We start from the raw sequence: 23132 nt of genomic DNA, 5'->3' as shown, positions 1-23132 counted from the left end.
TGCAAGTGACAGAATTGTAAGGAAGGTCACCCGACATAAAAGAAATAGCACAAAACCACAAATCACAGTTCCCTGGATCACAGCCAAGTCTGACGGACACTTCCTATGTGACAAATGGAAGGACCCAGAGAATATTAAACAAAATATACTGCAAAATATAAAACAAAAACTCAAGTAATGACTAAGAGACAGGTCACGTGGTTGTGCAATAAAATCCTGCAAACATATAACCCTTTCGTTTACAGAGCACTTGCAAGTTCATTACTCCATTGCATGTTCATGACCACCCATGAGGCATGTGGCATTTTTTCTATTCTACAGATGAAGAAATGGAGGCTCAGGCAAGTACTATGAATTTCCAGAGGCTACCTAATTAGTTAACAATTGGACTGAGACTCAAATACAGTTCATTCTTCATAATAACCCACTACTTTCTATTAAGAAAATACTAGGGAAAACATAGGTCAATGAGAACCTATCTATGGACTTGCCTATTTTGGACCATTCATGTAAAAGGAACCATGTGATAAGTGGTCTTTTGTGACCGGCTTCTTCAGTTAGCATAGTGTTTTCAAGGTTCATCCATGTTATAGCATATGTTCTATCAGTACTTCAATCCTGTTTATTGCTGCGGAATGTTCCATCATATGGATATACCACATTTTGTTCATCCATTCATCCATCGGTCATTTTAAATGGATGAATGGTAGCCTGTTGTCTGTGCCCTTGCTGTTTCAATTCATCATCCCCTGAAGACGGACATTTGGATCTGCAACTATTTGACTTCTGCAGAAAACAATGCACATTATATACTTATAAATATTTCTTTATACATGTACGATAATATCCTTAAACTTGTAAAATTGAAACCTTTGAGTTAGAGAGCATTCACATACTTAAGGCTTTTTGGTACATACTGGCAAATTTCCCTATACATAACAGTCTTTCATGAAATGGATTTATCATTAGTATATTCAGTCTTTCATTTCTATATAAAAGAATCAAATGGAAATTCTAGGAATAGAAAACTAAAATAAAATAATTGGATGGGCTTAAGGGCAAATCAAAAATTACAAGAGTCAAGTAACTGACAGCTGATTCTGCCATTTTTATGGAAATACGTAGAGCAATGATGAAAAAGAGAATCTTGAATAAGAACAAAGTTGAAGAGGGGCACCTGGGTGGCTCAGTCGTTAAGCGTCTGCTTTTGGCTCAGGGTGTGATCCCAGGGTCCTGCTCTGCTAGGAGCCTGCTTCTTCCTCTCCCACTCCCCCTGCTTGTGTTCCCTCTCTCACTGGCTGTCTCTCTCTCTGTCAAGTGAATAAATAAAATCTTAAAAAAAAAAGTTGAAGAACTTAGATTGCAGATTATCAAGATTATAGTAATTAAGATGGTGTGATACCGGTACAAGGATAGAAGAAAGACAAATGGACCAGAATAGTGAGTCCAGAAGTAGGCACACACACATATAAAGTCACCTGATTTAGAACAAAGGTAGTATGCACAGCCATAGAGATGAGATGTTTTGTTTAATAGATTATAATGGGACTATAGGATATCCACATGAGGTAAAGAAATAAATTTTGACCCCCTACCTCACACCATATACAAAATCAATTCCCGATGAATTATATATCTAAATGGGAAAGACAAAACAATAAAGCTTCTAGATGATAATAGATGATGACCTTGGAAGAAGCAAAATTTTCTTGAACAGGACACAAAAAATAGTAACCACGAAGTAGATGATACGTTGGACATTTTTTTAGATTTAAAAAAAAATTTTAAGTCAAAAATCACCATTGAATACGATATTTTCAGTACATGTATCCAACAAAGGGCTCATGTCCAATATAACTAGAAAACTGCAAATAAGTAAGAAAAACAGATAAGCCAATAGAATATGGTTAAGAGAGCTGAACAACCACTTCACAGAAGGGATATTAAAATGACCAACAAGCACATGAAAAGACTCTCCACAGTGCTGGTGACAGAAAAATGCAAATTAACCACGATAAGAAACAACTACACATGTACCAGAAGAGTTTTAAAAAAATTGTTTTAACTCAAAGATGTAGAGCAACTGAAACTCTTACCCTGGTGCTGACATGAGCTTATGTTAATATGGTCACTCTGGAAAACTGCTTTCGAGTACTCACAATAGCAAACGTGTGCCCTAAGACCCAGAAGTTCCATGCCTAGGTATATACCCAACAAAAATAATACATCTATGCACTAAAAGACTAGTAATAGGATGTTCAAAGCAACATAATTCGCAGTACTCCAATACTGGGGGAGAAGAAGTCCAACAAGAGCCAAATAAATAAGTGAATATACAGTGAGAGATATAAAATAAATAAATATACAGTGAGAGACTCATAAGTAGTAAATGGTATGGCAATAAACATGAACCATCATTGTTACTAAACACAAAAGAGTAAATAGATGATTTCATTTACGTAAAGTCCAAAACAGGTGAAGATATTTGAGGTAAATGAGGACAGTGGTTAATGTTGTGGCAATTGTGATTAAGGGTCTGTTTTCATCACACAGGTGTATTCACTTTGTTGAAACCCACCAAGCTGTATACTTGGGATGTGTGTACTTTTCCATGTGCATGTCATACCTCAATAAAAAGCTTATTTAAAAACAGGGGATACCCCAAGGCCACTGGGTGAACGTTCAGGCCCCGCCATTTTAAAACAAGTCCTTGTGTGTGTCCACGCCCACAACACAGCACAGCCCACCATCCGTCTATAGAAGGCATCAGGGCAGTGTGGTCAGCTGGGCAAGGAGGCTGGAGAGCAGATTGGTCCAGGAGAAGAGACTCTAGGAGCTCAGTGGTCTGGAGACTCGACTGTGCTCCTTGGCACCTGGGCTAAGGAAAACTGGAATTGGAGAAACGGGGACAAGCCCCACGTCCCTGGGTAAAGTGGGGGGAAAGGAGGAAGGTAGCACGTCTTCTCTGCACACCCACCAAGTGCCACAGAGTCAACTGAGACCTGGTTCTGGCTCCACCACACAGCCACTGGCAAGCAGCACACCCCACCCCCACCTCCAGAAATGGTTCCAAATCATCAGTAGGAGGGTAGCAACCAAAAGGCCAAATTCAACACATGGAAAATGATTTAAGGGTGTCAAAATGTAGGAAGAAAATTGTTAATTATTTAGAACAAGAAAGAGAACATGGAAGCGGAGGACTGCCCGTTACTCAGAACCGATGTGCTCTTGTCGAACCCACACTGCCTTTTACCGAGTTGCTCCTCTAAGCCAGATCGACTGGCCCCCACAGCTCTAAATCTCAGGAAGGCTGTGATCGTCTTTTCTTTGGCTCCATACAGTTTGTTTTCTGCTAGGGATGGGAACTCAGGAGGCTCCTCTGTACTCTTTCCCCATAGGGCAGCATATGCCACTGTGTTTTCCTCCTGCCCCATGGAGAGATGAAGAGAATGCCATTTCTTGGCAGTGAGGGGAACTGGGGAAGGAGACAAGGGCCTGGTCCCTCCTTATTCCAAATGCACAGAAATAAACACATGCACGCTTGACCCTAAGTTTTAAGTGGTTGCATGCTCAGAACACTGGTGATGGGATCAATCCAAGAGAGTCAGATGGTAGAAAATCAGTGATGTGGCCTGAATCTAGCTAGCCACCATATCTCAATGCACCATGCAATAGAAGATTCCAATCTCAGAGAGGCTTTCCTGCCCGAAGTCTGGAATCACCCCTTACTTGTACACTTGGACACTCACGGTACTCTTATCTTCTCTCCTCCTCCTGCTTTGCTAAAACTCTGCCTCTAGCTAGAGTAGATGAGTCTGGAAACGGGAAAGGAAGAACATTATGGGATAGAGATTCCTCCATTCTAGATGTCAGTGAGTTTTCTCCTCAGGGATGGTAGAAAGCAGGTCAGTTTTGAGTACCCAGAATTCTTCCCTTTTCTGCTAACAGCACCCTGATTTCCCTCTGGCAGACCACCCCACTTCTAAAATATATGCTTGTGGCAGCACAACTCAATTCTTGGCTCCAGAAACAGAGCACATGACTCCACTAAACCAGTCAGAACACTGCCCCCTGCTTGGCCACAGCAATTGGTAGAACATAACCCAGGCAGTGTTCAGACACATTGAAACTTCTGGGAAAGAAACCATGTTCCATTGGATTTGAAGTTACAGGAACATGAAGCTGGAGCTGCTGCAGCCACTTTGCAACCGTGTGGAGAGAACCTGTCCAAGAGTGGAGAGAAAAGGGAGCTGAGAGGCAGTGAGGGGAAAAGTGGGTCCTGCTGAAATTGGTTAGGTATCTGAATCAAACCACACTTGAATCTGAGTCTAGAGTTTTCGATCATGCGAGCCAGGAAATTCCCCTTATTATTAAGCCATTTGGAGGGGCATACTCTGTAGTGCTTGCAACATAAGGATTCATATCTAGTGTGCCAATTATCTAAAATAAATCAGAAATCCCTCAAATATGAAGATTCATTTCTTGACAAAACCCTCACCAGGTCTATATGAGAGTTTCCTATTGCTCCTTCTAATATAGCCTTGACCTCATCAGCCTTTAACAAAAGGAAGAAATTATCCATTTGTATCCCCAATCCTTGGCCATTAATTTAACAACAAAGGGCACTGGGTCCAGCCCTCTTTCCTTATTCCAAGATTTCTCCCCCAAATGGACCACGGAGAGAGGTGGGCAGTCCTGCCAAAATGACAAAAGCCCCCACGAAACAGGTTACCACCATCTCTTCAGTTGAGGCGACCAAGGGTGTACCCCAACAGCCATGCCCTTAACCCTAGAGTCCCCCCAAGTTATTGCTGGACAGGATGCCAGGAAGGCTTTGTGGAAGCATCACAACTTGAGTCAGCCCCACGAGCTTTCACAGCCTGCGTTCCATCACTGGCCTTTTCCGACTGCCGCACAAAAAGGAAGTAGATGATTCCCCTCACAGTGGGGCCACCGGCTCTCTCCTTCCAATCCATTAAGCATGGCGCGGAGCCTGTAACTCTGCACACGCCATGCTGTTCTGTATAAACAGGGACCATCCATCAGAAATGTCACAGACAGGAAGCCGATGAAGTTTCTACAACCAATTTACAATCAGAATCTGCCGTGAAATGCACGCGGAAAATGCCTTAACAGATTGAGAGGACGTGGAATACATATCATGTATGGCCAACGGAGCCCCGTTAAACCTGGAGGATGAGGCGCAACGAAGAAAAAGGGGAACGTGCACAAAAACGAGGGAACAAACGAAATGCAGGTGGGGTCTATAGTCACACCAGAAAATGAAAAACAACAGTGTGGCAAATAGAAATGGGGTAACCATGTCCCTTTTTTTTTTCCATTCTGCAAAGTCAGCACACCAGGGGCACTCTTGCAAATACATGTTCTTCTTGATGCTGAATTTATTACCGCCAGGTTAAAAAGCATAAAAATTGAAAATTTCTATTTAGACAGAAAATAAATTTAACCGAGGGGATAGCCAGGCGTGTTTTCTAAGTCGGAGCTGCCAACTTCCTTCAACCTTGTCCCGAAAGATTTACTTGCAAGCATAAAATTTCAGCCTGGGTTCAGTGGAGTGGCTTAATTTTTAGAACCTTTAAACTACCTTGCAGAAAAAAGAGGAAGTCTGTCCATTGTCCCCATCATGAACATACTGAACACTCAAGTCCAAGGCATCTTTCTTTCTTTCCAAATATGTTGATGCAAACAAAAAAGATATTTAAACGCTAACATGATCTTCATCAACATCACCATCGCTACCAGCATCACGATGCCGGTCGGTACTTAATGAGGACTGCTTTCCTACCAGGAAGAAGAGTGATTTCACACCAAGTGAGTACAAATATATGCCCCCTTTACAGATGGTAAAACCTAGACTAAGAGAGGCTAAGTATCAATTGAATGATAGACTCAGATTCCAGCAGGTTCCTTCAGATGCCAAACCATCAAGAGCCACAGTCACTGGATCTCCTGCCACTAATCAAGGGCACGTATAAGCCCCTCAAATGGGTTAGCTGTACATTTTCTTCTCCAGTGTCTCTGAAACACCAACATGGCTCCTCCTTCAGCACATTCCTGCAGCTGACAAGCTTCCTAATCAAGAATGAATCAAACGAACTTCTAGTAAGCACGTAACACCGATAATAACAGCTAGCTTTACTGAGAGCTAACGGTATGCCAGACGTGTGCTCGTTTTATATGGATTACCTCACCCATTTATCACACTGACCCTATGAAATGTCCACCATGATTGTCCACATGTGACAGGTGAGAAAACCAAGACCCGCACAGGGCACGTGAGCCCAAGCACGTACATTCACCAAGAGGCGGAGCTGGAAGCGCTCTGCCCCCATTCTCTCCCGAACCCACAAAAGCCAGGCTTTCTCGGCCTCTGCTCACCGGAAGCTGCTCTTGCCCGTGACCCATGACCTCCACGGAGCTCAGGCTCATGATCGGTGAGTGCTCAGCTGAATTCTACTCCATGATCAGCTTCTGATACACTTGATCACTCTCCCACGCTTAGCACACATGCTTCCATGGTCTCCGTGATTCTTGACTCTTTCCCAGTCACTAGCAGACCCCGATCCTACTCAGTCACCTTGCTGGTCCCTCCAAGTCTCCCCGACCTTGAAATGTTGGAGAATCTGGGCTTGGTCCTCACACCTCCTCTCTGCTCTATCCACTCACTCCCTTGGTGGTTTCCTCCAGGCTCAGGGTTTTAAACACTATCAATAGGCTGACAATTCCCAAACGTGTTCCTCCATCCCAGACTCCTCTCCCAAGTCCATAACAGTATATTCACCTAACATCTAATGTAGATATCTTAAACTGGACAGGTCCAAAACAACTCCCACTGTTCAGCTGGCAAAAATCCGCCCTCCAGCCAGTCTATGCCTCTCCTATATAGCAACTCTGCCCTTGGAGTCACCAGAGACAGATACCTTGAAGTCATCCTTAAATACCCTCTCTGTCACATCTCATGCACCGTCTACCAACAAACCATTTTCGGGTTCCATCTACAAAATATATTGTAACTGGGTTATTTCTTACCACTCCACTCACCTGCACCATTTTCCCCTGAGTGATCATGGAGCCTCTTAGCTGGCCTCCTGGCTCTGCCATCCCTCCTGCCCCAAATCTATTCTCCAGAGAGAAGCTGGAGTCGTCACTTGTTACATTAACTGCCCCAATCAACCATGTCTTCTGATATCCATACCATGCACAGCCCCACAGTGACTCTGAGCTTGGCGATGTCACTTAGCACATGGAGGCCCGCAGAAGTTTGGCGTGTGTTCTCCAGGAATGCTGCCACCATCTTGGAAGGAAGCCCAACCAGGTGTGTCTCCTTGGATGAAAGACCACATGGAAAGAGAGGGCCAGATGTCCTAGCTGAGCCTGTCCTCCTGCTGGGTGAGCTCCAGGGAAACCAGCATGAGAATGGCCCCATCATCCCACACGACTGGGGGAAATAACAAACCACAGTTTTCCTAAGCCACGAGCAACACACAATGGATCCAGAATGCTTTCGAAACAAGCCTGCTCCGTTCATTCCTCTGCTCCAAATCCTCTCCCGGCTTCCTATCTAACTCAGGGCAAAACCAGAGTCCTAACAATGACCTACAAGGCTCCCCTGACACCCTTCTGATGTCAGCCCATCACTGCAGCCACACCAGCCTCCTCGCTCCTCCTCAAGTCCACCAGGCACCTGCTGCTGCCCCTGTCAGGGTGTTCTTTGCCCAGATAGTCCTCTGGCCTCCCTTGCTTCCCCCTGCTACAGCGGTCTCCCTAGGAGCCTATGGATTACAGCCCCTCCCTTTCCCCTTGTCCATGTGTACTTGTCACCATTGTACCCTCTGTGTGTTCACGCCTTGAAGGCAGGAGCTCTGTCTTTTTTATTCTCTGCTGTCTCCTAAGTGCCTAGAATAATGCCTTAACCATGGTAATAATCAACAAATACTTGCTGAAGGAAACAAAGAAATGGAATCAGAGAGTCTAATGCGTCTGTTCTTAACAAGAATATTGTGCTGAAACTCTAAGGAAATTGCTCTAAGTGCTAGAGGGGACCAAGTAGTTTGACATTCGAAAGTAAGCTAGTCTCATCTCTAGTCCTGCTTGGGTTCAGGGCGTGAGGGCTTCAAGTCCCAGGCAGAGCCCCACCCAAGCCCTAAGCCAGTCCAGGCCTGAGCAGGGAAACTTGCAAACACCTCACAGTCACATGCATCTAGAAGGCTCATGCTGCCTAGGCCTGTGTCTCATGTGCCGGGCAGAAGTCTCAGACAGGTGCCCTTGTCCCCATTCATGGCTGCCTATCTCCTCCTCCACCCTATGTGGGCTCCTCCATTTGACCCACTTGCCCTAATAAATACTCACAGGAACCCTCTGTGCCAGCTCTGTGGCAGCTCTAGGAGCAGAGCAGTGAGCATGAAGCACATCTTCATGATGCCTGTAAGACAACAGAGTTTTTTCACCACTGGCATTTTGAGGGGCATTATTCATTATTTTGTGGGGCTACCCCACGCATTGTAGGATATCTAACATCGTCAGCCATTCAAAATTCAGTCACTAGGGTTAACCAAACTTCCCTTGTCCATTTTCAGTTGTTCACTAGGATGCCAAAACCACCCCTGGTGGAGAACCATGGAACAGGTTACCCAGCTTGGGTCAAAGCCCTGCCTGCTGCACTCTGTTACAGGTCTTTACTTGTCTGTCTCTCCAACTTGACACTGAGCTCCACCAGGGATGGTACCATGACTGGTGACCTCTGTGTACCAGCACCCAGCACAAGTGCCTGATAAATGTTTGTGACACAAAGGAGGCCTGAACATGCTCTGCCTGGCTTGGACCTCACTCCAAATCCCACTCTCTTCAGGGTCGGCCTCTTGATCCCCATCACCCTCCAAACCCTACAGAGCACCCAAAACCATCTCGTCATCCATGTGGCTTTCACCCAAGCTTAAATGAAAATGCTCGGCAAATTCATAAAGGAGTGAATGAGTCCTCTTGAGAAGTTCATGACATAGACTAGAGAGAAAGTACAACTCATTCATACTCCCGGGAAGGTGTATAGGGTGCTACCACAGAGAAACACGGGGCGGGGGGTATTCAGGAGCAGAAAGGAGATTCCCTCCCCCCAGCAATAGTGTGAATCAAAAATCTTGAGTTTATAAATTACTACTCATTGTTTCTTAAAATGATACCGTATTAAGAATGAGTTTTAGAATAATTCTTTCAAAACTATCTCAAAGATCAATCATTGCTCTCCAGCTCTCTACCAGTAAGCAATCTGATTCTAGAAGCTCATATCTACCCCCTGAATAGATCTGTGTGCCTCCAGACGTGGGAAACGCGAGCTGGAGTGGTTGGGCACCAAAGATGAAAAGTCAATTTCACATCACAGTGAGAAAATCATTTTCCCAGACGTTACACAAGTCAACAAACAACAATATTCAAGCCTCTGGCACTGGCCTTGTCCAAGGAAATAACTCTTGAATTTAAGGAGAGAAACAGCCCGACGAGATTGGGGTGAAGTCACCTGTCTAGAAATTGACAAGCCCAGTGACAAAATGTCGAAGTGAAGTTCTCAAGCTTTGCGAGGTTAACAGAAAATGTCTGTATAGATTGCAAACTGCAAGCCACTGGGTGCTGTAACTTCTCCAAAATGAATAAAAATCCTGTCAATTATAAACGAGTGAGCTTGACTTCCATCATAAAAACTGTCAGATGAAAATGAGAAACTTCTTTACAAGCCCAGCATTAAATACGACTTGTCAAATCAGTCGTGTCCTGAGCTTGCCGGTGGCAATGAACTCACGGCCTCGTCGCTTGCCTCGCGTGTGCTCCGCAGGGCTGCACGATGGAAATGTGCAGACCCTGTGGTCTGACGAAAGACCCTTCCTTCCCCCTCTGCCTTTGTCAGCCTGTGTGACTCTTCTGGGGCTGAGGACACAGCTCACCAGGTGGGCGGCACGTCACCAAGCCAGCCCCGCAGTAAGCCCCATCTCCCCAGCAACAGCGGCTGCCTGGGTTCTCATCACATGACTCAAGTCTGCCCAGTGAAACCAATCCTGGGACTTCCGCTGGACCAACTGGGAAAGGTCTCTCTCATCTCCAGGACTGCTAAACTGACAGAATGTAACCCGGAGTTTCTGGAAGCCAGTGAGGGACAGAAGCTGTATAGGAATAAAGCCAACACAGAGGGAGGCAGAGCTGAGCGCACATTCGGAAGTCCCTGGCCCTGCCCTTCCTGGTCAGACCCACCCCTGCTTATTGCCACAGGCCCGTATATTCTCCCTCTTTTCCTAAGCTGGTTTGATCAGCATCCTACCTGGTGTGATTGCTGAGCTCCCCATAACTCTCCCCAAGCTGCAGCCACAGACTCAAGTCTTCAGGCTGGTCCTTGACCAGCCCAGGATCAAGCGTGTTCCGACTCAGACTTGCAGAGGAGTTAAGGAACAGTAATTCCAAAGCTCTGAAGACTATCCCTGTTCCTGATCCCACCATGGGCCCCCATGCCAATAATTCCAATTTTGCCCTGTTCATATAACCAAGCTCCTACCTGGTCCCCAGCTGTAGAGCCTGGGTCCTATCTCATTCCCCTGTGTTTGAATGTTTGCCTTTGGGAAATTCCTACACAGACACAGCTCAGTTATTTGTTGACTGCAAACTGCATAGAATCCTACCCCAGATGTAACTGAGGTCCATCGGATGTTTGCTAAAGGTCACAATGACCTCACTGATTATTTATAGCGGATGATGTTGGTGTCCTGCCCAGGTCTCTACGAGAGCACATTCCCCTGGAGAGGCCTGTGAGTTCCCCCCGGAGCATGAAGCAGCTCCTAGATGGCGGATCAAAGCCACCTTCTCTCTGGGTAAGACAATTGCTGGGTGCAACTCACACTCCGGAGCACCCAGTGGGGGTCTCACTTCCCCTGAAGCCTAGTTTTCTTTTCCTTTTTCTTTTGTTCCAGCTTCACTGACATGTAATTGGCATGTAATATTTTGTACATTGAAGGTGTACAAGGCGTCGCCTTGCTACACTCATAGTTTGCAAAGTGATTACCACCACCGGCTTAGCTAAGCCTCCAAGTCACGTAATTACCACTTCTTTTTTGTGATGAGAACATTAAACGTTTACTCACTAGCAACTTTCAAGTATGGAAGACAGTACTGTTAACCATAGTCACCACACCGTACATGAGATCCCCACCACCTCCTCATCTTAAAGTCAGAAGTTCATCCTCCTTGACCAGTATCTCCCCATTTTGCCCACCCCCCAGCCCCTGGCGGCCACCACTCTACAATTTCGATGAGCTCATGAAGCCTTGTTTCTTTGCCTACCTTCTTTTCTTGATCAACCTCCTTCCCTCACTCCCTCACAGGTCCCTCTTTTGAGCAATCCCTCAGAAAATCACTTGCACAAGGACTTCTCAGACTCGGCTTCTGGGGAACCTGGCCCCAAACACTGATCGAACAGTGCTTGTCAATGTGATCGCACAGAGCAAGGAAAGACCACATCACACTACACACGAGAGTTGTCATTTCATGGAAATACTGAAGTACGGACAGGATTTCACAGGTGGAGGTGAGAAGGTGAGATGTGCAGAAGGATCTCTGTGAGGAAGGGCCCAGAGGCAGGACAGCCTGGCAGGAGCATGGAACAGGAGGGGAAGGAAGAGGAAAATACTCAACATGCACCCAGGGGGCGCCTGGGGGGCTCAGTTGGTTGAATGTCTGCCTTTGGCTCAGGTCATGATCTCAGGGTCCTGGGATCGAGCCCCATGTCAGGCTCCCTGCTCAGTAGGGAGTCTGCTTCTGCCTCTGCTTGCCCCCCCATGGCGCTTGATCTTTCTCTCTCTCTCAAATACATGAATAAAATCTTTAAAAAAATGCACCTCCTCTGTTTCTCCTTCTAATACATGCCCCTCCATAGTTTCATGGCTGGTCCTAAATCACGCGCTCATGCGGAGTCAGTTTTCTTCCCATGGTGCTCATGATGGGAACACGTGCGCATAAGGGATGGGGAAGAAGGACAACATTCTACCCTCAAAGAGAGAGGGAGGAAGATAATCCCCCCAATGTATTTGTATTCGGTGGAATATTCCCTGGAAGAAGGAATTTCAGAGGTTCATTCCAAAAAGGGGACTGGAGAAGTAAGAGCCTTGGACCGGGATTAGGGCAGTGGGGGATGCAGTCAGTTGCAGATCAGTGAAAAGGGAAGCAGCCTGCACGTGTGTTGGATAATTGTGCGTAATCTTATTTGTTACTCAAGACCACTGTGTTGGGCTTAGATTACCCAGAAGCTGAGAGAAGCAGCACGCTGCACAGTCAATGAATGAGTCCGGGTGGCCTACGGCTTCACCAATCAACCCGCAAAGCTTATTGTCCCCTTGAATAGTCCAAAATGAACGTTCCTGGGAAGATTAAAAAAAAAAAAAAGTATTCATCTATGTAAGGAACGGTAGGTGCTGAGGGCTAAACTGTATAATTCGGGGCAAGAGCACAGAGAAGAGGGCTTCTGCCCATGCCTGTGCGGGAGACCCAGCGGAGCGTCCTGTCACGGAATTACAAATTCACAAATGACTCTGAGGAGAACCACGTCCTGGGAGCTGCGGCCTCCGTGTGGCCCTAGTAAGGATCACAAGATGCTCTTCTGAGCAAACCATCCAGGGGCCCAAAGTCAGTAGATGAGAGCAGAGAGGGAAGCCCAGAGCTGCCAGAGAAAATGCGCTGGGGAAAGATCCAAGTAATTCTGTACCCTATGTGCTATCTTCCCACTGCCCGTGGCAGTCCAGTGAAGGCTCAATAAATGCTCATCTGTGGAAGCTTCATCGACCGTGCGATGCACACTGAACCTTGTTGAGCTTTGGGTTTCTTATCTGTAAAATGGGACCAGTAACAGGCACTACACATCACTTCCTGGGTTTGTGTTAAACGAGACAATCCACATGAGTTTTCTTCGTAAACTCTCAGGCACCATGCCAACTATATTCATTTTCTCTGAAAGCAACAAGCCCAAAATATCAGCATGTGAATTATTTTTTACTGGTTGGAAATGAAAGGAAGGTCAAAACGGTTGCTTAAGTCTACTGCCAAGAACACAAGAGAAAGTAAAACTGAAAAAACAAAAACAAAACGTTTTTCATGAGAAAAAGCATTAACCTATGGCAATCTCTTTTTATCGTCTGCTTTCCATGCTCTATTCCAAGCTTGGGGTAGTTTTCTGAGGAAGCAGATGGATATTGGTGAATATGTGACCTGCCCACAACCATTACGCAGCGTTATGACACTTTAAATCATCCCAAAGATAAAAATCAAAAACAAAGTTTTGGAGCTTGTCAAAACTAGTCTAATTAAAGCAGCAAATGTGCTAGCTAGCAAATGCGTCTGTGCATTGAGAGAGCTCAGGCATGGCTGGCTGCAAGGCATGCTGGAAGCTCGTCGACGTGAGTTGGAAGAAGGATAAAGAGGGTTTCCAGTGGTCCAAACGGTAGGATTCAGGGCCATACGGGGCCTGACGGTGAGGCTCAAGAAAGTCCAAGCTTGCGGGGGTGACGGGAGGGAGAGAATGAGCAGTTCACTTGGGTAGAAGACCCTGGCCAATGGCTGGAAGCACCGGTTACTGTCTGCAGGGCTGAGAATACAGGCGTGAGTTAAACAGTCTCCGTAGCCCAGAAACTAATGGCCCAGGAGGGAAGACAAAAACATAAGCAGAGCATTTTGACACAATAATAACCTAGACCATTTATCGATCCTCTCCTCGATGCCGACGTATCAGACAGACTTTCGTCGTCTCCCACTACTGACCACCATCTTCCCTAGGATCCTGCCGATCCCCTCCCCTGCCCGCATCTCTTACCACCTGGAAATGACATTTATGGAACAATCACCACATGCCGGGCATATTGCAAAGGATTTTATCTAAATTAGCTCATGAGCCACATGAGTACAAGGGTGGCCCCCAGAAGCCATGTTTTACCACCTGGCCTGACCTTCCTGGAAACAGATGATTAGAGTGAATGCTCTACTCAAAACAGGCTGACGATACTGCTTTTCCTGGGAATCTGGATCTGAGTCTGCTAATTCTGCTCCGTGCTCTCTGGTCTCCTGAACAGAGGAGATAAAAACTCAGGAGTTGTTTGTGGCCTCGAGGACTGAGAAGCCGAGAAATCAGTCTGCAGGGAGCATGACTCAGGAGACATGTAGAGCGGAGGAGACGTTTACACTTTTACAGTTCTACAAACCCTGATCTGGGTTCCTACCAGAGGCCCAGCGAGCTCCCTCCGTGGGGATCCATGACCTATTCCGGACACTGAATAACAAACATTCCTACTCGGTTAAACCAATTTAAGTAAGACTCTTTTTTTGCAAGCAGGAGCCTAATTAATGCACCACCCACCTAGATTGTAAGCAGGGATTCAGAACGGTCTCTCAGACAGAAGGGAGGCTGGGTGCTTACCCACCACACTTAACTTCTTACACTCCTGTCCCTGACGTTCTCCCAGCACACCTGCTTGTTACACTCCAGCCAAACCAAATGACTAGCAATTATGTGACCCCTCCCTACAGTCTATTATCCACTTGCCCATTGTGAATACTGATCCCTCTGCCTCAATAGCCCTTCCCTCTTGGACAAGTACACTCGTATTCATTACGCAAGGCCCAAAAGCATTGCCAAGGCTCCAACATCGGTCTCCTGTCTCCCACTCAGGTCCCCAGGCCAGGACCTGGGCTTTTCCAGGATGTAGGCTGCGTCCATGTTACAAGTCCCCCTTTTGTGCGCAGAGCACTCTGACTGTTCACTTGTCCGTCTCCCCCACCACACTCGGCAGCAGGGACCCCGTCTTTAATTTCATCCCCGCTCTCTGGCAGAGAGCCTCACACTGAGCAGGAACACAAGCAAAGTTTTTTTGTGTGAGTAAACAATTAAAATTACCATTTTTTGCTCTGCACATTTCTTCCAGTACCATGAAAGATGGTTGGAACCCGTCACAGTGGGGGAAAACTTGACCGGAAATGAGAAGATGGAAACTGGGTTTGTTTGGATAAATCTCGTACCATCGTGGGATAACAGGATTGGGAAGAATTTCTGAGAGTAGCTGGAAGCGTGGTCTTTGCTGCTGTGTAAAGGTTTCCCTACCTGATTTGCCTGCGTCTTCTCTTCTGCCGTGACAAATCGACCTCCACAGAGCAACCAGAGCGATCTTTCTGGAAAATACAAATCAGATTATGACATCACTTAGCTTTAAACCCTTTGATGGCTTTCCATTGCTTACAGAATAAATCCCAAACATCCTACCAAAATGTGGCCCAAGGGCACCTATCCCCTCCCTCACTTTGTTCCAAAAACCTTGGCTTTCCTTTCACCCCAAGGGGCTAGACGTGTACTTGCCTTGGGGCCATTGGCTTGTTTTCCCCTTCAATCCACATTCTCAAATGACTAAATCTCATCTCGAATAGCATGTCTTCAGAAAGGGTGCCCTGCCATCCCAGTCCATGGTCGCCTGACGCTGTCCCCACCACTTCCTATATACCCTCCGCTACCATGGCTCACACGTGTCCCCACCTTAGTTATTGTGAGCATTTGCTGGTTTGCAAACATTAGTTCAAGTGTTGGCTGTCCTTTACTATTTGGATGACCTTGGGGGGAAATAATCCACATTTTCTCTAGTCTCCGTTTTCTCATCTATAAAAATTAAGAACCCTAGTCAACAATGCCATTCAACTTCAAAATGGCATGGTTCCATGATGGTGAGCCTTTGGTGAGTTTTAGAACGAGGGAACTTGCCCTTGGATAACTTTTTAATGACACCTCCTTAATGCAAACACTAAAACTGCACATGTCTGATGTCAAGGTTAGTCAGCACAAACCCAACTGAGTATATTTCCTCTGAGTAGAGATGACACCCTATCATTGACTTTATAACCATCTCAGAGGCTTTCAAGAGCATCAGCCTGTCTGTTTTACAGCTTGGAGATTGCATCATAAAATTCATGTATCCGTAAGATCTTCCCTTGCATTTATCTCTGTCCTCCAAATTGGGGGGGTGGTGTCTGGGTTTATCGAACATTAGTGATGGCCTCAGCTCTCGGCCCCATGGCCCTGGCTCAGCAGCTCTCAGAAGCGGGGAGGGTAAAAGTGCAAAGCCCACCTGGGAGCACTGTTTACCCTCTGCCCTCCTTCCCGAGCGGGCAATTAGACTTTCAGAGAAAATGGTTGTCAGAGTCACAATTCTCCCAACATTTAGCAGAGGCAATATTTAAAAAGATTAATGGACCACAGCCAAGGCCGCTTCTCCCCTTCCCATATGTAGTTCTTCACGCAATTTACTTAACCTTTTTACATCTGGTTGAGCTAATTCTACATTACAAGTTATTTTTTGCTATAACATTTTGAAATTATTTCGCCACTGCCCTCTTAACCCTCCCAGTACTTTTGAGATGTTTAATGCCAAGGGGTGATTTATATTCCTGACTGATCTGCCTTCTCTCTCTACACAGTTTTCAAGGAGGAGAGCCTGGTGCTTAAGAACCGAGACGTCAGAGCAAGAGACTTCTGGCTTCCAGAGCCCTCTCCTCCATGTCCTGACTCTGACATCTTAGACAAGTTACTTAAACTCTCTGTACTTCTGTTTCCTCATGTACACATAGGGATGATAAGAAGCCCCACATCTTGGAATTGTGACAAGGGCTCCATAAGTCCAAACATGTGAAGACTTAGGACAGTGCCTTCCTGATAACAACACCCCAACAACTTTAACTGCTATGGATAGCTGTACTTTCCCTTTTTTTTCAGGAGGACTTAAATTCTTCTCTAACATTTAAAAGTGTCTGTTTTTCCTTTTCACCCTGTCTCCCACGCTGAGAAGACCTTCAACCAAGATCTTTCATCACTCCTTAGATCTGGAAAACCCAAAGTCATGATTTCTTCAACTATTCTCTCCTACCCATTTATTTTTGCCTTTCCCACTGGGACTTCTGAGTATAAGATTATTGACTTCTCTTCAACTCTTTATTCCTTCTCAAGTCCTTCTGAGAAAGCTCCTCAAGCTGGTTTCCAGCTCTTTTGTTCTTGACTCTACCCATTCTATCATGCAGCCCATCATCGTGTTCTTTATTTTAAAATACTTTTCTCACCATGCATTTCAACTTGATTCTGTTTTATTAACTTCTTGCTCCTGCTTCCTGTTACCAATATCCTCTTTTATCTCTGTGGGGAAATTTAGTATCCTTATTTTGAATTTATGACCTGTCTAGACCATTAATTTTTATTTTTATAGTACAGCTGAATCTCATATTCTTGCCTTTCTTTTATAGTAACTGTGTCCCTCAGATGCGTGGTTAGTTTTCCCTACAACATTATTTCCCCCAGGAGGGCATCAGACATGAGTTCGTGCGGCTCGTAGTCAGGGTATTTGAGGTTAGGTAAACCACCTCCTGTTAATGGGTAACGATACAATTTCGGTGTGGTTACAGAATTTTGTCTGCACCATCCATATCAGTGTCCCACTGCTGTGTCTTCTAGTGACAGAATCCCCCTCCTTGGAGACTAAGATTTGCAGACCATCTGACGTTTAGGGATGGAAAGAAAAAGTCTGCAGCAGATTATTAAAGAGATACCACTCTCAAGCTCACCACTTGGTTTCCGGATCTGTGTATTCTGGCTATGGAAAAGACAGGACCACAGAATCATCTCCGTTTCAAAAAATATATACTTCATCCTATCCATGGAGAACCCCAACTTTTCAAAGTGTTGCCTCATAACTGAATACATCTTCAGTAAGCTATTTCACATTTTAAGTAGGTCAGACGCTTGTGACTGATGAAGGAGGGAGAGATGCCTCATCATTGCATGGGCATGAGCCCACTGTGGCACTTGCTTTGCTGTGAAATGTGCTCCTCGATCAGGAATAACACTGTGCAGGACAGCCCGATGGAGGACAAGGCAAATCTATACCCAGAATACGTGTCTATCCCAATGAGGAGGGATCTCTGTCCCCCTCATCATAAAAGAGGTCCAGTGTAATGAACGTACTGCTGGTGGCTGGCGATCCCCCAGGGAATGGTGCAACTCCAGGAGCTTGCTGGCATGCTCCACGTTTGAAAAAGCAGGCACTTAAGCAGTCATGTTAGCTCAGCCAGTCTCGGGAATGCTGGGTCCGTGCTGCTGAGCCCACAGACGGAAGGAAGGCAGGTAAAGAGGTGGGAGTTGAGGTGAAGGGCCTCGGAGCCATCTGCTCAAGAAACTTGTTTGCCCCTTCCAAACCTGCCCAAGCCCAGTCTCTCATGTATCAATTCCACTAGATGATAGACTGCGGCTGTGAACTCCCGACCTGTGGAGAGGTGGGCTGGAAACGCTCAATTTACAATAGGAAGCTCCACCCACACAGTCCCTGGATTCTCTCATAATTACATGTTCAGTGTCTGCCAAGGCCCAGGAGCAAAGCAGACACTGTTTCTCAAGAGGATAATAGTTATTAGCCAAAGAGGGGATAGATTTGCTCCAAAGTCTTAGAGGCTGCACTATGATCCTGTTTTGTCTTTTATTTATTTTTATTTTTTTATAATAATTTTTTTATTATATTATGTTAGTCACCATACAGTACATCCCTAGTTTTTGATGTAAAGTTCCATGATTCATTACTTGCGTATAACACCCAGTGCACCATGCAATACGTGCCCTCCTTAATACTTATTTATTTGAAAATGAGAGAGAGAGTGAGCACGGGGGGAGGGGCAAAGGGAGAGGGAGAAGCAGGCCCCCCACTGAGCAGGGAGCCCGAAGCAGAGCTCAATCCCAGGACCCTGGGATCATGACCGGAGCCGAAGAGACGCTTCACTGACGGAGCCCCCCAGGCTCCCCCGATCCTCTGTTGATGCTGTCCAGAGGCTTCATACAGTCTAATTGCACAGACACGTTGAGTATCGCTGAGTCTGCTGGATCATGAGAACCAGGTGGTAGAGAACTTGGACTGTGGCCTACACCCACCAGAGCCTTCTCCTGCTCTGATACCCAGCTGCACTGGCAGGTTTCAGATGACTGTGCATACGTGTCAAAGTAGCACATGCGAATCTCTTATAAACGTCCAAAGGACCTACCATGAATTGTACTGCTTTTTTTGTGGTAGGAGGGTGAGATTCAGCAACATGTCTTTCACCTTGGAGGGGCTATCTCCACAGTCTCGAGACCAATAAACACTCAAACTTCTCTGAGGTGAAAGGACCTCGATGTTTGCAGGTTTACCTCCTACCCTTTGATTCACTTCGACCTCCCTAAAGCATCAAAAATACTTGCGACTTCCAGCTACCTTCCAGCTGCAGTCCTCACATGCCATCAGTGTAGCAAACCAGTATTACGTTTTGCGGAATGTCAGGATCGTCGCAAGCTCCGAGTACCATTTTATGACAAACTTCAAGAGAGCTGATGTAGCCCTGCGGCACACTTGTGATGGACTGCTGTTGGCCCTGCCAGGGAAAAGCAAGCTGCTCCTGGTGGTCCTTGCAAATAGATATGGAGGGAAAGGCATTAGCAAGGTCAACGACTCCGTACCAAGCGCAAGAGCTCCTGCCGATTTACTCCAGCACAGATTCTAGAGCGGGAAGAGCAACGGCAATTAGAACCCAACCTGATCGTTTATAATCATTCAGGGGCGCTTGGGTGGCTCAGTCGGTGAAGTGCCTGCCTTCGGCTCAGGTTATGATCCCAGGGTCCTGGGCTCGAGTCCCACATCGGGCCCTGCTCAGCGGGAAGCCTGCTTCTCCCTCTGCCTCTGCCGCTCCCCATGCTTGTGCTCTCTCTCTCGCTCTCTCTCTCTCTGTCAAATGAATAAGTAAAATCTTTAAAAAATTAATAATAAAATTACTGTTGAAAATGGCAATTGTGTCTGAATCCAAGTAAAGTTCTTTAGTTAATGAATCTCATTTTAAACTAGCATTTTTAATTCTTATGTGTGTGTGTGTGTGTGTGTGTGTGTGTGTAAATAGATTTTTATATATGGGATTATTTCCTTTTCCTTTCCAGGTTCTCGCTCGGGAGAAGCAGAGAGCCAGTCAGAGTGGACCGATGTTCAGAAGAAGATTACCCCCTGGAAAAATAATGCCCCAGATTTAGATCTGGAGCTAATATTTCAGGATCGTGTTGCCAAACTTGGAAAGTCGATTAGCAGACTGATTGTAGTGGCCTCGCTCATTGATAAAACAACTAATTAGGAGATAAAATTACAGTTTTCCAGGGGGCTTGCTTAAAATCTTTTGATCCTGAAAATTTGTAATCAGTCCAATGCCATTTCGCCCATTTTCCTCATTTAACTGTCCTGGGAAGCTGCGGGGGGATGCGTGGCCATAGTGAGCCCGGCGGAGCACTGGAAGCAGTAACGGTGGCCTGTTCCATGCAGTGCGGTGCCGGACCTGCAAGGTGTTCAGGGCCTCGGCGCCCGCGGTGGGCAGCCTGCAGTGCGTCGGAAACAAGCAGTTCCAGGGCCTCAGTGTTTCAGCAGGACGGAGGGAGAAGGAGAAGCAGACCCCCCCCCACCGAGCAGGGAGCCCAACGCAGGACTCGATCCCAGGACTTACACAAATCTGGTGCGGGGACAATAATGACTGCAAGCATCCAGGTCAGAACAGAGAATGCCTCTAAGACTAGAGGGCCCCAGAATTGCCCAGACCCTGGAGCAAAGCGGACGGATCACACGGGGACAGTGCTGAAGCCCCAGGTGCATACACGGACTCTCTTGAACGCTTCCACACTTAGACTTTTCAATGACTTGGTTCAAATCCCCATTCTTCCACCTTACTGTTTTTGTGACCGAGTAAGATAACTGCACTAAGCCTCTGTTTCTTCATTATGAAGAAGGGCATGTTGTGAGCATCATAAATCAAGGACCCACCGTCAGGCAGCTGCAAGCCTGCTGCTGTGCACGATGAGCCACTCACAGCCCCTAACCTCTAGGAGGTCACAGCGGCACAGGCTAGCAGACACACAATTACAGTAAGGTGGCGGGGGTAGACGTGGCTGCTTCATAAGCGTGGGGGTCACGGATGGCTTCTTCGTAACTCTGCATTGCAATCTCTTTTCCCATTGATCTCTCAGCCTGAAATCAATTGCTAACTCAAGCTTTCAATAATCATGGCACAATGCTATGCCAGCAGCTATTTTAAGGATACATCATCAACCCAGTATCTCGGCCACATGCCCTTTCTTTTGCGCTTCACGCAGACGACTCTGGCCAGCAGTCAAAGGACTGGGTCTTGCCCTCTGCTCCTAACGACAGCCTTCTGACTTCAGCTTCTGTCGCAAACTGCATAACCAAAGTGGGCTGGAGCACGAGTCCATGGAAAGTTAGGACAGAACAGGGAGCCAGCAGGACCAGCCCAGGAGAAACTACGCCAGCTGTGGACATGGTCCCAAGGTGGGATGGTCACTGACAAGGGCCATACAGTGTTTAAGGGATCTCGGTGAATGGGAAGTTGGTATGGCCTAGGACTAGGCTATGTCCTGGGACACTCCAGGCCTTAGAAATGATCAGACGGGTCAAGTCACAGCACCAGGCAAGGAGACAAGCACTGAAGGATGGGAGAGGACTAGGGGCCAGACTCTAGGCCCTCAAGGAGTTGTCAATCCAGACCTGGAGAAACTGCACGCTTTGTAGTGGTTCGGGTGGCATGATATCCATGTCTACAGGCCTAGTGGGGTCACAAAGCCCAGAGTAGTAACCCTGGCAGGAGGTGGGGTTGAGGCATTACGGGCTTGGAAGCAGGCTCCCCCATCTGGCAAAGACTCTCTCTTACCTGTTCAAACCTATTTGGCGCAGTGATTCAGAGCATAGGCCGGACTGCCCGAGGGCCATGAATTTGCAACCCAACACTTCCCCAAGTGCACTAGATGAGGAGCCCTTTGGGACATGACAGCCGTTAACCTCCTATAGAACCAACTCTCTAAGGGAAAGTCTCGGAGGACACGGCTTTTTAGCATTTCTGCACAATTCAGGTCTTGATAAACATGAGCTTGTATTGATTCCTACTGGACTTCAATTAATCAAGCATAGAGTAGTTGAGGAGGACCCACTTGGAGGAAAAAAATAAACTATAAATTTAACATAAGCTGTGCATTAGTTGATATGGTGATATGCTGCCTACAAAGTTCTCCCCCAAATCCCCCTCCCAGCCCATGGTCTATCATCCTAAACCCTACTCGTCCTTTTAAGTTCACCCTAAACATCCCCCGAGAATACCCACACTTCCTCTAGTGGTGACATACCTGCCTTCCCACTGCACCCTGAGAAACATCTAGAGTTTCTTCTTCTCCTTCCGGGTAAAGCTCAAATTCCCCTGTGGAAGCACATGGCCCCCCATGACCCCGGCCTGTCCACCCCCATGGAGGCTTTGTTGGGTCAAAGCAAGGGACACTTTGGTCAGTTCTCTCACGTTCCACATCCGGGGGTGCGAGGTCTCTGCCTCAGCCCGCCGGCCATCCTCACCCACCCTCTGCCGCTTCAAAGCTCAGCGGGGTGGTCCGCCCTCCAGCGGGCCGTCACAGGGCCGAGCGCGTCCCAGCTAGCTTCCGCACGACGCCCTGACCTACCTCGGTCCTCCTGAGCCGCGCCCCGCCCACTCCCCTCCCCGCGCAGACGCAGACCTCCTCCAGCGCCTCCTGCGCGGGGGCGGGGCACGCACGGCACCTACACGGGCCAGGCCAGTGCGCACACTCAGTAAACCAGTACCCACCGAAGGGAGGGATGGAGGGCGGAAGAATCCGTGACGGTGGTTCGTGCCTTTCTCCAAACTGAGGAATCACCAGTTCTTTTTTTTTTTTTTTTTCAGTGAAAAATTGAAAAGGCGTAATAGGAAAACGCTCAGAGGTGAGGAGGCAGAATCTTGAAATTGCCATGGAAATGATCTGGATTCAGCCCCTAGTTGTCTCACTTGCTCTCTGGGTGACCTCTGACCTATGACTAAGCTTCTCAAAGACAGAGCTACACTCAGAATCATTCTAGAAACAGAATGATCAAAAGTATGACCGAGAAAAGGACAATAATAATCCCAAATTCATCTTTGTCTCCCTATGGTAGCAAGTGCAGGGCCCCATTACATATTTATTGAAAGAATTAATGAATAAATTAGTTAATAGACAAGCAAAA

The 23132-nt window shown here is 46.7% G+C and overlaps 1 long non-coding RNA gene across 1 annotated transcript in view; it reads right to left on the bottom strand.

Annotated features, from left to right (window-relative positions):
* The window catches only part of LOC148109410 (uncharacterized), a 299324-nt gene extending 283918 nt beyond the window's left edge, over positions 1-15406 (bottom strand). Inside the window, exon 1 of the long non-coding RNA XR_015725626.1 lies at positions 15137-15406. This is a non-coding gene — a long non-coding RNA (uncharacterized LOC148109410). The remainder of the gene's footprint in view (positions 1-15136) is intronic.
* Positions 15407-23132: the final 7726 nt, after the last annotated feature.

The sequence above is a fragment of the Ursus americanus genome, chromosome 9 (assembly GCF_024610735.1).
Source record: "Ursus americanus isolate L20-20 chromosome 9, mUrsAme1.1.p, whole genome shotgun sequence".
Lineage (NCBI taxonomy): Eukaryota > Metazoa > Chordata > Mammalia > Carnivora > Ursidae > Ursus > Ursus americanus.
Note: the sequence above shows the minus strand (reverse complement) of the source record. Positions and strands in the feature narration are given on the sequence as shown.